Here is a 12,305-nt window from a genome sequence, read left to right as displayed (position 1 = left end):
TCAACGACGGTGTTAATTATATCAGTTCTGTGTGTGTCTGAAGCCTTTAGACACACCATTGTACGTCTGTAGGTACTGCAGGAGTTAGAGTGTACTGGCATTATTTTTCAGATACATGGATGTCTTTGTTCTCATGCAGACTAGTTTAAAATACAAAAAACAAAGTCGATGTTGTAATGAGTGAAGCTGAGATAATCTCAGAAGCATGTGACCATGCATATGCTGAAGCACAAGATGACAATTAGCAGTAATATTGTACAGCAGCACGCAGAGGCACTTGTTGAGCACAGACCCACTTTGCATCTAAAGACAGCTATTACTCTGCAAAATTATTATCTAAATAGATGAGAAGTTTGAAGGGAAGCAGAAACACTGAAGTGATTCACCTGCTGGCAGATTGCTGGTGAGTGGCAGGAACAGAAACAGAAGTCAAGATGTGAGGAAGAACAGCAAAAGGACTAATTTTGCAACTCTCATTTGCTTTTAGTAGACAGCGTTCCTTTAAAATCAGCACTTAGAAGTTAATTTGGGTAAGTTAATGCAAGCAGGAGTTGTAAAACTAAATGCAGCTGCTTTGCAACAAAATCAAGGGGTTATTCTGGCAAGGAGGAGGAGCCCTGACAATTTTCTAGTATATATGCTTGAATCCATGCTGTCGGAAATGGAGCAGCTGTGAGGGTGGGTGTCACACTGAGTCGTGACCATGGCACTTTCTGTCTAGGTTGCCCATTTTTTTTTTCTCCCTGTATCCATGCTGTGCCCAAGAAGAAATGTGATTCCAGATCCTACTCTACCCTTTGGATTTTTCTTGGTTTGCTACTGTCCTGTCTCTTTCCCAAGGCTGTGGAGGGTTCTTGCATTGACATTCACATGTGTCTTTTCCCTATCTTAGAGCTCTTGATATATTTCTGTTTCTAAAATCAGTGAAATTTTTCCTCCAAACACCCCTCACAGTTTGAAACTGGAAAGAGCATAAGAGACAGAGCTGTCAGCGAAGGCTTCTGGGGTGGGAGGAGCGCTGTGCTACTAGTTGTATCTTCTCAGAGGAACAGCTCTCCAACACCTGTTCCCTCTTCAAGTGCTTTGGTTTTACCACCTGGATTCCTCTATCTTCTCAACCTCTTGCCTTATCTTTAGTAAGGCCTTTGATATGACCTCTCCTGGTTTCCTTATAGCTGGATTTGTGAGATGCAAATGATTCGTGGAAATTTGGCTGCACCTTTGGGCTTGAAAGGTGGAGTGATGTCCAGGTGGAGGCTGGAGACAAGGGCAGATGGGAGCATCAAGAAATTGACTAAGGAAAATGACATGTCCTGCCCTTGGAGAAGAACAATCACTCAATGTACCACTACATGTTGGGGCCAACTGGCTAGAAAGCACCTTTACAGAAAGGGAACTGGGTTGCCCTGCAGAAAAGTTGAAGATGAGCCAGCAATGTGTCAATGCCAACAGCAAGCTGGGCTGTACCAGCAAGGACTAGCCAGCAGGTCCAGGCCACTGAACCCTCCTTCCCTTTTGCTTAGCGCTTGTGAGACTGCTTTAAACTTCTCTGTCCAGTTTCAGGCTACTTAGAGCAAGCAAGACAGGGACAGACTGGGGAAAACCAGTGGAGGCCACAAAGATGGTTTGGAGCTAGAGCAAGTGACACGTGGGAGGAGCAGAAAGAGCTGTATGTGTTAACTGTAGGGAAGATGTTGAAACTTTGACTGCATGAGGCCAGAGCAACCTGATCTAATTGACACTGTTTCAAGCAGGGCTCTGAGCAGAGGCCTCCAGAGATCTCTTCTACTGGAGATCACCACCCTCACAGTAAAGAACTTCATTCTAATATCTAATTTAAAGGTCCCTCTACAGCTTTCTTGTCATCCCCTTTAGGCACTGGAAGCTGCTCTAAGGTCTTCTTAGAGCCTTCTCTTCTCCAGGCTGAACAATCCCAGCTCTCTCAGCCTGTCGTATTGTTGCCTATGTAACATAGGATGTTGAACATCCTAAAACGCGATTGCCTTGCCTTAGTCTGGACCATACATTGGTCAGGAGGTGTTTTTTGAAGATGCTTAGCAGGAACAAGCGCACTTTCCTTTAGAAATGCAGGGTTTATGTTTTTTCCAAGCGTAATTCTGCTCTGTGTAAAACATGAATTATTGACATACGATACTAAAATCTGTCACCAGTTTGCATGTGACTCACTAATTTTTAGAGCTGGGAAATGTAATGTTAGCTACAGCTAATTCTGAATCTCACATCTCAATGCTCACATCTAGTAATAACATAAATGGATCCCTTTAAGAGTGTTCATCGTTTCAAAGTGTCAGAGAATTGGCATGATATTTACCCATAAAACCTCTGAAATTCTGGGCTTCCTATAATATTTTTTCTAATACGCTTGAGTAAAGCAAATAAAACTTTTATCTTGATCTACAGCACTTCTGGTGGCACAGAGTAATTTGAAAATGAAAATGTATGTTAGTTTGAATATTGGAAGTCAGTTCAGGCCGCTTAGTGCAGGTGACCATTAGTACATAATACTGAGGGGGATTTTTGGCAGCCTCCGACGTAGAAATAATCCACAAGAGTAACTTTTGCCATGAAAGATGAATATTTCAATACATGATTTTTCAGCTGCATGACATAGTTCATTCAAATCACAGCTGAAGATAGTGCTGTGTCTGGGGCATGTGGTGGGAAACAAATTAAAAAAGGCCTAATTCACTTTTAATCCCTCCATTAAGCAGTAGTCTGTCACGATAAACTTCCTTTATTTCCCTTTATTCAGACAATACAGTGTTAAGAGAATTATCTCATTTGAAAAAAACATTTCTCTTAGCATCCCCTGGCATTCTCAGAGTGTGACAGTGAGATGTGATCCTGCTCTAAAGAGGCTTGAAATCCTCAGGTAAGAAATACAGCCAGCTGCATACTTAGAGCTGGATGCTGAAGGTGAATGGTTTTACTGCTTTAGCAAAATGAAATAATAGAAAATAAAGCTGGGAAGGACCTTTAGAGGTTGTCTAGTCCCATTCGTCATGGCAGAATGCACTAGATCTAAACCTTGTCCTACTGATGTCTGTCTAACCTGACTGCCAGCAGTAGAGGTACCATGTTGCTTGCAGACAGTCTGGCCCATTGTTCTGGTCCTGTCTACCACAGCATGGAGAAGGAATTATCCTCTTCCCCTTTGCAGCAACATTTTGTATATTTGAAGATGTTTATCTTGTTCCATCTCTTCTGTTGGATAATGAGCCTAGCGCCTTATTTTTTTGCCCTCGAGCCACATTGGTTTTGCCTCATGCTATTCCTGTGTATCTCGTCTGTGCGTTTCCTTGATGAAGTTAAATGTTCAGGCCGTATAGAGTACTCCACAGCACCCATCCTCATAAGCATGGGGTTTGATGCAAAGTTTGATCCATTCATTTCCCAAGAAAGTTCTTGTTTGTGCATCCTTGTATGCATGTAACTCCCTTTTACCAAGCATGTATATTGCTAGTGTTTGCTTCGTGTCCAGATTGCCACCCACCGTAACTCAAGGGTCCTTTCTCTGCAGTTGCTCATTAGCCATTCCTAATCCATTAATTGTGTGAGTGATTGCTGCTGGTGCAAGTCAAGATTTGTCTTGCCTGACTTGCAATCTGAAAGCTTAGGTGTCTGTAGTACACTGGTTGGTCAGGGAGCACTGGAGACAGGGAGAGAGATGGCTCCAAAGAGGATTCAACCCATCTGTTTCTGCAGGGCAGGAATTGTGCTTTAGGGATGCTTAAGTCTCATCAAGACATACGTGACCTTGGCTCATATGCCTGACTTTTGGGTGGTTAAAATTATCCGAAGTGAATTTAAGCCTACATGCACGATAGTGCATCTAAATATAGTGATGAAGGGGGCAGCTGCATGATTGGGTTAAGTTGATTTAACACTGCTCTGCTGCTAAAGGGAGTGTCCTGCCTTCCCTTCATACGCTCATGATAAAATGTCCACAGAATGAATAGTTTGTACAGTGTGGGAGCTGTGAGCTATTGTAGTCATCTCCAGAGCGTAACCACTGAGGAAGTGCTCTGAATAGCAAACGCATCCGCCTCCCTTCCTCCCTGTTGGAGCTATCAATGCCACATCTGTGCGTGAACGGCAGCACGAGCAAAGTAGGAGTCATCAAAGCACTGCTGCTGCTGGATGAAAAGCAGCCGGGCAAATCGGGAATAAAGAGATGAGTCATCAAAGCTGCATCCCCATTGGTTAGAAAACAGAGGATTTCAGAAAAAAAAGTTGGAGGAGGAGAAAAAAATAACCAAACTATTGAGAATAGAAGGAGAGTGGAATGAGCGGACTACAGTTACCTGGACTGGTGCTCCAGGCAGGTTAGTTCACGTATATGTGAACATGTAAAGACTTAAGCCTAGCTGAAAATGGGCTTTACTAAATATAATCTCATTCTTTGCTTTATTTTTTTCTTGTAACTCTTCTATTTGCTTCCACTGAGACATCATAATTTCCCATTCTTGATAGTATGCCCAGACAAAATGTTCTTGCACATTACTCAACTTTTAAGACTTTTTGGTTTTGGTAGCTGGTCCAGGGGAAACTGAAAAATATGTTCTGAGGTTTTTTTAATCTCTGACCAGGTAGCATACACAAATTGAGCAGTGATTGCTGGTATATGGGACCACATGCACCCCAGTCTGAGGGTGAGGCATGCAGAGTAATGGGTGGCTCTGGCAGTCGTGGGTGGTGCCACCCATTTGTACTGTAACAGATCCAGGTGCTTTTGCAAAGATGAGAATTCACCCCATGCATCAGGGTAAATCTTAAACTATGTGGCAATACTGAAAGCTGGTCTGGGAATATATTGCATCAGTAACTTCATGTATTAAGTAAAAAAAAAAAGAAAAAGGATACAAGCACGAAAAACTTCGGATCTGAGAGCTTCACCTTTATTTCCTTTGTCCCTGGAAGTGCTGGAATTGTAAAGGCAGTGATAGTGAAAAAGGTTGAGGTGGAGCATTTTATGTGTCTAGACATGAAGCTTTTTAGAACTGGGAGTTGTTACAGCTAGAATATTTTGATGCTGTTCTGCACCTGAATTGAATGCAGCACCTGAATGAGACACCACTGAAGTTAAAAGCTCTATATGAGTGGTCATTACTTGACAGTGACTTTATAAAACTATGTTTTTCCAGTGAGGGTGATTGAATACTGGCAAGGTTGCCCAGAGAGGTTGTGGAGTCTCCGTCTTCAGAGATAGTAAAAAACATCTGGGCAGCATTTGGGGGAGACCCTGCTTGGTCAGGGAATCGAACCAGAGGACCACAAGACATGCCTCCAACCTCAACCATCCTCTGATTCCTTGATGAACTTTGCTTCTAAGTCTGCAAAGAGCTCATGCTTTACATGTCTTTGCATTATTTTTTCTCCCTTGGCTTTGTTGGAGAACTCATTGCCAAGAAAAAAGGTAAATCTGCTCTGGGAAGCCTTGCGCCTTCCCAGCAAAGTACACAGATAAGTTTGCTTGTGCTGATAGAGCAGATGAAGTGCTGACACACATGGGTGCACGTTTACGTGGCAGTTTGTCCCACTGGAATATCTCATCGTGGCTAGTTCAATGCATGCTGGCACTCTCTGCCTGGAGGAGTTGCTTCTTGTGAGACCAACAAGAACTGACAGATAGCAGTCAGAAGATTATGGTGCTCTTGGTAGCAGCAGGGAGAGCAGAGCAGAGAAGACGGGTATATAAAAGTAATTTTCATTGGTGTTCATTTTTGGGGTTGTTTTGGTTTAGTTTTGACTGGGTTGGTTGGGGTTTTTTGGTGGTGTATTGGATTGGGATTGTTTTAAAGACTATTGATGAAAAGAAATATTGCAGCATGCTGTGGCAGTGTGGTCAATAAAAAGTTCTTTTACCCTCTAATTCAAAATCTGGACTTCAACTGGGAATTATAGTTTATTCTCTTTTGAACTTCACTGAGTACATAAATACAGAAATGATGTTCCCATCCTAGCAGGGACCTCAAATGTTCTCTCTATTTGCTCTGTCTTGAAAGGATCTATTCATATTGTTTGTAGTTAGGAGTATATGCGTTGTATTCCTGTGGGAAATCATGGCTGTAAATTAAACGAATGCATACACACATATATATAAAAGTATAATTAAATTATGTTCTATAACTTCACTTCTACATATGAAATAATTCATAAAACTGGAGGAAATAATGTTCTTTCATTTTTATGCATCATAGATGAGCGAGTTGTCAAGGGCATGACTTTCTGCCTCTACTTTGATATTGCTATTAAAGCATTAGTTTTCTTTTGCATTTCCAGTAATCCCTAAAGCCAATTGTGGCATTTTCTCAATCCCATATACCCAGTCTAAATACGTATATTTGTCTAACTGTAATTCCATAACATGTTGGCGTCAGATTTTTTCTGTACGCTACATCAGTTATGGATGTATCTCTTTCCACCCAGGATAGTATCTGTCTCAGATAACCATCCCAGCCAGCAGTAGAAACTGCTTTGAAGTTCAGTAAACATATGTATTGGCTCATTGATTAGAAGATGTTTCCAGTCTCCCTGCCAATGATCCTATGGTAGCTCTCTTTAAACTGGAAGGATTTTGTTGTAGAGCTAGGTTGTTATATTGAAGGTGCTTGATAAATTGGTGTTGCTGAGTGTTTGTCTTAGAGTGTTAATGATGAGTTAATGACTGCTAGCTTTGTGCTGGATCTGAGAAACTTTTTCCTGGTCATTAATCAAACCAGCATGTGTTGCATGCTGTTTTATTACTGTCTGAGGATTGGTATGTGTTGTAGCCACTCTTTATAATTAATCTCTATCATGTCATCAGTGCCTAATTTGTCTTGTGTGCACATACTAATACTAGGTAAGAAAAATGATGCAGTTCTGATTCATGGCCTTGCTAGTCCACAGGGACTTGACCTGCAGGGCCAGGTATTGTGACCCAGTGTACTTCCAATGCCACTTTGTCATATGTGCTGTGGAGTTCACAGCCAGGCTTTACAGACCTATGAAATACATTGGATGCAGAAGTAATACTTGCACATGAAAGCTTTTGAATTGAAGTCCCTTTAAAAAGGATGCAGCTGCAATGTGAATGGGGACCTGAACAGTTTTCCTCATCATGACTAGTGCCTTGTTCTTCACGGGAAAGAGCTCGCAGTGCCACTGTGACTGTCTTTGTCCCCTGGCAAACCAACCATGACTTGGAAATGTGGGACTGCTGCTCAGAAACCCCTGCTTGTAAAGGGCAGTAAAGATGCAAAACTCTTTTGAGCACTGAGCCATTCTCATTACAATTTCCAAATACGATGTTTAGAAAGCTTGTTCCATGCACTCACTCATGGAAATATTTACCAAAGCTTACTATTGTTTGATAATAAATTTTATTATTCATAACAGAGATTTGAAAGAAAGTTTCTGCTGGGCACGTTGTCTGGCTGAGTCTCTGCTGCTGCTGGGGCGAAAGTTCTGGCTGGGAGATGCTTTGCTTGACAAACCTGGATGGCCCAGTGTTCGTTAATCCTGGTGGCTGATAGTCATCTAACAGAGACCTCAGCCAGGCTGAAGCTTTGAAATTGGCTTTGGAAATGATAGTGTACTCCATTTAGTGCTGACTGCTTTTGGTAGGGATATTTTTTGGTAGGGATATGATCACTTCCTGTGTCTTCATCAGTTTTGGTATTGTGCAGTTGTGTTGGCTCTGATGCACAACTTTCCAAACCAGTACTGAACATTACTTAAAACTAGAAAATCCATTACTGTTCAGCTCTACATAAAATTATATGAAATTGAGGATACCAGTCCTGTATCTATGTGTGTCAGTGTGTTTCCATGACCCGAACCGTGACCTAGGGTTTTATGGCATGAACAGATGGAGCTCTGGGGCTAAAAATTAAAAATATGCAGACTATTTGGTTAAAAATAAAACAAACAAACAAAAAAAACAGACTAGTTAGCCAGGATAGGAAATGAATAAGAAGGAAGACAGCAGAAAGAAATAAGTGACATAATGCAAGATTAAACTGAATCTAGAATAATACAGCAGTAGAAAAAAATCATAGAATCATAGAATAGCTAGGGTTGGAAAGGACCTTAAGATCATCTAGTTCCAACCCCCCTGACATGGGCAGGGACACCTCGCACTAAACCATGTCACCCAAGGCCTCATCCAACCTGGCCTTGAACACCGCCAAGGATGGAGCATTCACAACCTCCCTGGGCAACCCATTCCAGTGCCTCACCACCCTTACAGTAAAGAATTTCTTCCTTATATCCAATCTAAACTTCCCCTGTTTAAGTTTGAACCCGTTACCCCTTGTCCTGTCACTACAGTTCCTGATGAAGAGCCTATCCCCAGCATCCCTGTAGGCCCCCTTCAGATACTGAAAGGCTGCTATGAGGTCTCCACGCAGCCTTCTCTTCTCCAGGCTGAACAGCCCAAACTTTCTCAGCCTATCTTCATACAGGAAGTGCTCCAGTCCCCTGATCATCTTCGTGGCCCTCCTCTAGACTTGTTCCAACAGTTCCATGTCCTTTTTATGTTGAGGACACCAGAACTGCACACAATACTCCAAGTGAGGTCTCCCGAGAGCAGAGTAGAGGGGCAGGATCACCTCCTTCCACCTGCTGGTCATGCTTCTCTTGATGCAGCCCAGGATACAGTTGGCTTTCTGGTCTGTGAGCGCACACTGCCGGCTCATGTTCATGTGGTTTTTTTTGGGGGGGTTTTTTGGTTTGGTTTGGTTTTTTGTTTTTTGGTTTTTTTTTGTTTTGTTTTTTTTTTTTTAGTAAAAAAAAAAAAATAAAGTATATCTCTGAATTAAACCTTTCCATGGAATTTTATGGGATCTGTGCATGATTTAAGCAGAAACTAAGGAGCTCATTCTGATGCCAGAGGGCAGCTGTCTCGCAGAGAAAAATTTTGGGCTAGTGCATTTGTACATCATCTTTTTTGGGACTGCACATCTACCTTCTGAGTTCTGGGGGCTTTGAAGCGCTTTGATTTTGAAGTGCCCTTCATGTAAGAAAAGGCCTGCATAAAGGCGGCAACTGACAAAGCACCTTGCTTGGTAAAACTAAATTCTGTAAAACATAAGTAATCAAGATTTGAGGTGTGAATTGCTGGCTTATTGCCACTGCAGTATGCATCTTTTTGAATTATCTTGGTTGGGACCATGTGAAAGCTTGTTTGTAAGGATGCAATGGTTTTCACAAGCCTCAAAAAGCTTAGGTTACCTGTGTTGTTCAAAAATTGAGCAGGCAGAATGTCACTATTGGTTCTAGGCTTGTTTTGGAAAAACAAGTGGAAGGAAACTTTGCTCACACTTGTGTGCCCGCTCCCCCAGTTGTGGATGCCGTTGGGGGAAACCACTTGTATCTTGATGGCTGTAGCCTGATTCCCCAAAGCAATATATGCAGTAAAGGCAAAACCAGCTTATTTCAGGCATGTACCAGGAATACACAAGTGCCTGTACTTGCTTTTACAATAATGTCATTTTAATGTCAGATTTTTTTTTTTTTTTTTTGGGGGGGAGGGGAGGTGTCCTTATCTCCTCTTCCTTCTGACTCAATTCCATGATCTCCTGCTATCTAAACAAATATCACAGCTTGAACTGCTGTGACTGCGTCGTGGGTCTCCTAGTTAGCGTTCAGTCATGCCAGATGCTTTACAAATGCAAAGGATGTATAAACACATGCGCTGTCCTGTTGGATCAGATCTCTTGTCTGTCCTTAACAAGAGCCAGCAGCAGGCATTTCAGAAGAGCGCATACAAAGTGTGGAGTAGACAGATACGTGATAGTTTGCCCTCCTGCTCTAGGAAAAAAAGATACATTTTATGGCCTGAAGCATGGGTTTTAATAGCCTTCAACAATATTTTGGTATAATCATCAACTATTGTAATTGCTCTGGATCATCTTGTCATCTTTATAAATGCCTACTCCATTTTTTAATCATGCTGGACCAGAAAAAAAAAAAAGTGTGACACTGAATTACACATTTCAGATTTATGCTGTATGTGGTGTTTAGCCTCAAAAGTTTACAAATCAATGAGAGGAGAATTTTGTTTTAGAGAAAAAGTTTACGAATAGAGAATAAATCCATTTTAGAGAGAGGATTAGGCAAAAAAAATCCATTTTCTGAAAGTGCAAGGACCAAATAGATTTGCAAAACACTGGGATCAATGCGAGGCTGGCACATGTGTATTGTTATCATAGATTATTGGCACTTTCTGCCCCTTCCCATCTATAGGCTCCTGCTGCATTTGTAAATCTTATCCTAAAGGTAGGATCGATGTCACCCATCTTCTGCCATCTAAATCTTAACCTTTAAATTAAACTAATCTTTGGACTCTGTCTGCAGTCACCAGAGAGATGGGGACCACAGGGAAAGATTCTTGCAAGAAGATAGCTCAAGGTAGATAAGAGGAATTGCCTTTTGTCAATAGCTCTTGCTGCCATTGAAACTAGAAGAGGGAGAGATCTCACATGATAGTGAGCTCCATTTCCCTAGCTCAAACAGGAACTAGTCCTAAGCCTTGTCTAGCGGGTGTTTGCTCAGAAAATCTGGAAGAGCAAGATTCTGCAGCAACCCTGAGCAGCCCAGTCCAAGGCTCACTGTCCCTGCTGTTACATGGAGTTTTGTTGCTGTGCCTTTGTTACTCCTTCCTCTGCTACAGCTTTGTATTCCCGGTCTGTGGGAAGAGGCTGCTGTGTACAGCATCCTGTGAGCAGCAGCTAGAGGTTTCTCCAGTTTGGAATTTGGAGTGAAACAGAGCAGCTATCCATAAAGCAGACCTGCAGAAGGCTTACATACTGTTAATTAACCCAAGTCAGTTAATACAGGTATTCCAGCAGGTGACTAAACTTCTGATTTAGCCCCATTCATTTTCACATGTAGGTCCAGGTGGATGTAGAGAGGTGAACACAAGCACTCTAACTTGGAGCTAAAGCCATTTTTTCTGCCACCCCACTGTGTCTGAGCACATCACTGGAGTTGCTGAGTGATTTGAGATTTTTGACATTTGTCTCCTTCATTCCCTGGGTAACTAATTCCCTCATTCTCTCTTTTTCTCTTTTCCCTTTCCTTTCTGACAGGCAGTCAGAGCTGTAACAAGAAATCACAGGTCTCAAACTCATGTTTGACATGTGGGCAGGTGGGTGTTGAGTTCCACCTCTCCTCATCCCTGGCTGGAAGGAGGAGAGGTTGATGTTGGTGACACTGGGAGTGGAGGTTGTGGTGTCAGAGATGGGCAAGTGTGGGGCTGGTGATGGGGCTGAGCGTGCTTCAGTGGTGGAAGGACAAAGTCCAAGTGACCAGCAGGAAACCTCCAATCTCTCCATTCCTAGGCCATAATTTGGCAATGTCCACATGACAATAAATGAGGCAAGCTGTGCAGTAGACCCAGTTCTATCCTCAGTTGCATCCTAAAGCTGAAAATAAGAGGTTATGTGTTACTGATGCATTGCGATACAGTGAAGAACATGTATAGGATTTAAAGCAAAGAAATAACCAAAATAATATCTCATTGTTGCTGTGGATCCATATTCCATTCATAATAGGCATTTGACCCTTTACATGCTACACTGAGTTTCATTTGCAGGAAACCTTTATATCTCTTCTGAATTTCTTACTAGTCTTTGATTTAGATCTGGCTTTTAATGGTAGTAGTTGAGTGTATTGCTGAATTTTTGTTTGTGTTTGTCTAGTGAGATAGGTTGTAGTAAAATGTAATGTGCAGTGTAAGTAAAGAGAAATTGCTGTATGCAAACCGTAATTTTCATGTGCTTACTGATTTGAGTGCTGTGATGAAAGAGATGTATCACAGCATTTTTATCACATCGGCTGCTATCTTTGTCTCTCTACCTGAAGCATGGCAAAAGGCCCCCTTTCATCTGGAAGATTATGAGGCCATTATGGTAAGATTGGGTTGACATTGTTGGAGCTTTCATCTTTTGTTGTAAGTTTTGAAGCATTATTTGTGGTTCTCTTGTTCCCTGCTTCATGACTTGATGTTTAGTGAGAGTAGAGAGCAGCTGCTTGCCAGAGGTGTTCAGGAAAAGTCATTAAACTCAGGAGGGAGGGAAGGACAGAGAAAGAAGGATCAGCTGAGAGCTATCTCCTGGTTGGTGATGACCCTACAGGTTTGGACCTCAGTTCTGGTTGCACAATGAATACCTGGATCCCTGCTTCTGTCCTGTCACCATTGCCTAAGCAAAATCTCTTTAATCATGAAACACGACATACTACCCAGTTCCGTACCTCTGATCCCAAGACAGCGGTCCCTCAGCTGATGGATGCATGAA

The 12,305-nt window shown here is 42.1% G+C and overlaps 1 protein-coding gene across 2 annotated transcripts in view; it reads left to right on the top strand.

Moving 5' to 3' along the window:
* MDGA2 (MAM domain containing glycosylphosphatidylinositol anchor 2) overlaps positions 1–12,305 on the top strand; it is a 378,834-nt gene that overhangs the window by 205,928 nt on the left and 160,601 nt on the right. The gene's annotated exons all lie outside the window — the stretch shown is intronic.

This window comes from Psittacula echo (genome assembly GCF_963264785.1).
Source record: "Psittacula echo genome assembly, chromosome: 5".
Lineage (NCBI taxonomy): Eukaryota > Metazoa > Chordata > Aves > Psittaciformes > Psittacidae > Psittacula > Psittacula echo.
This window is presented reverse-complemented; position numbering and strand designations above follow the sequence as displayed.